The sequence below is a fragment of the Neophocaena asiaeorientalis genome, unplaced genomic scaffold (genome assembly GCF_003031525.2).
Source record: "Neophocaena asiaeorientalis asiaeorientalis breed wild unplaced genomic scaffold, Neophocaena_asiaeorientalis_V1.1 scaffold155, whole genome shotgun sequence".
NCBI lineage: Eukaryota > Metazoa > Chordata > Mammalia > Artiodactyla > Phocoenidae > Neophocaena > Neophocaena asiaeorientalis.
The window spans coordinates 2,152,788-2,154,853 of record NW_020173040.1 but is presented as its reverse complement, the minus strand read 5'-3'; the positions used below and the strand labels follow the sequence as shown (position 1 = coordinate 2,154,853).

Below are 2,066 nucleotides of genomic sequence, written 5' to 3'. Positions count from 1 at the left end.
CGTTGGGAGCACAGTCTTATCCACTGCACCACCAGGGAAGTCCACCACTAAAGATTTTTAATAAACTTATGAATACAGTTTCTGGTTCTGCATGTAAGGAGCTTGGAAGTTACTACTCCATCCTAACAACAAGTAAATGTTGAACAAACTGCAAAATCAACAACTCTTCTTGATCTATAAGGGGAGGACACAGGGAATGATACTCAACTCTAGCCCATTCTAGCTATCCTGTTCCAACTAAAAGAGAAGAGAAAAAAACTAAAAAACACTTGTGCAGTTCACAGACCAGAGGCATAGACCCACTAAAAAACTGAGACCTAATCGTAGACGTAACACACACCTCCCCACCAGAACATTAAAAGCCTATTTATAGCAATTCCTTTTGCCCAGTACATCATGTTTGGCTATCAAGAAAAAATTACAATCCTCCTAAAAGGCAAAAAAAAAAGCACCCCCAAACAAAAAAAGCCCCACAATTTGGAGAGACAGAACAAGCATCAGTACCTGGCATGGCAGGGATATTGGAATTATCTGACCAGCAGTTTGAAACAATTATCACTAATATGCCAAGTGCTCTAATGAATAAAGTAGACAGCATGAAAGAACAGATGGGGAGTGTAAGCAGAGAGATAAAAGCCCTAAGAAAGAACTAAAAAGAAATGCTAGAGATCAAAAGTACTGTAACAGAAATGAAGAATGCCTTTGATCAGTTTATTGGTAGACTGGACCTGGCTGTGGAAAGAATCTCTAATCTTGAGGATACATCAATAGAAACCTCTAAAACTGAAAAGCAAAGAGACCAAAGACTGAAAAAAAACACCCCAAAACAGAACAGGATGTCCAAGGACAGTGAGACAACTACAAAAGGCATAACATATGCATAATGGGGTTACCAGAAGGAAAAGAAAGAGGGAAAGGAACAGAAGAAATATTTGAAACAATGATGACTGAGAATTCCCCCAAATTGATGTCAGACAGAATACTACGGACTCATGAAGCTCAGAGAACACCAAGCAGGATAAATGCCAAAAAAATTACACCTAGGCATATCGTTTTCAAATATAGAAAATCAACGATAAAAGAAGAAAGAAGAAAGAGGGGAAAAAACACCTTATCTATAGACGAGCAAAGGAAAGATTTACATCATTTAAATTTAAACCATTACATGGTTTCAATTTAAACCATTACATGGTTTCTCCTCAGAAACCATGCAAGCAAGAAGAGAGTGGAGTGAAATATTTAAAGGGCTGAGAGAAAAACCCCCACCAACCTAGAATTATGTACCCTTTCAAGTTACCATTCAAAAGTGAAGGAGAAATAAAAGCTCTCTCAGACAGATAAAAATTGAGGGATTTTGTTGCCAGTAGACCTGCCTTGCAAGACATGTTTAAAGAAAGTTCTTTAGAGAGAAAGAAAATGATAAACGTCATTAACTCAGATCTACATCAAGAAAGGAAGAGGTTCTCTTGCCTCCTCACTTCCAAGATGACCAAGGAAAGAAGGAACAATGGTTGTGCCAAAAAGGGCTGTGGCCACGAGCAGCCTATTCTGTGCACCAGCTGTGCCTGATGCGTGTCCAAGGACAAGGCCGTTAAGAAGTTCGACGTCTGGAACATAGTAGAGGGTGAAGCCATCAGGGACATTTCCAAAGCGAGTGTTTTCCATGCCTGTGTGCTTCCCAAGCTGTATGTGAAACTACATTACTGTGTGAGTTGTGCCATTCACAGTAAGATAGGAATAGTTCTCCTTCTTGGGAAGCCTGGAAGGACCAAACACCTTCACCCAGATTTAGACCTGCGGGAGCTGCCCCACAACCTCCACCAAAGCCCCTGTAAGGAGTTAGTTCCTTAGAGACTGAAGAAATACTGTTCTCTGAAAGGACAATAACCTGGAAGTTAGACTTAAAAAAAGAAAAAAAGCTAGAAAAATGGTACTGATGAACCTATTTGCAGGGCAGGAAAAGAGACGCAGACATAGAGAATGGACTTGTGGACACAGTCCGGGAAAGGGAGGGTGGGACCAATTGAGACAGTAGCATTGACATATATACACTATCATGTGTAAAA

General features: G+C 40.2%; 1 pseudogene; it reads left to right on the top strand.

Moving 5' to 3' along the window:
- Nucleotides 1-1,485: 1,485 nt before the first annotated feature.
- On the top strand, nt 1,486-1,835 carry LOC112398308 (40S ribosomal protein S26-like; annotated as a pseudogene).
- The last annotated feature ends 231 nt before the right edge of the window (nt 1,836-2,066 follow it).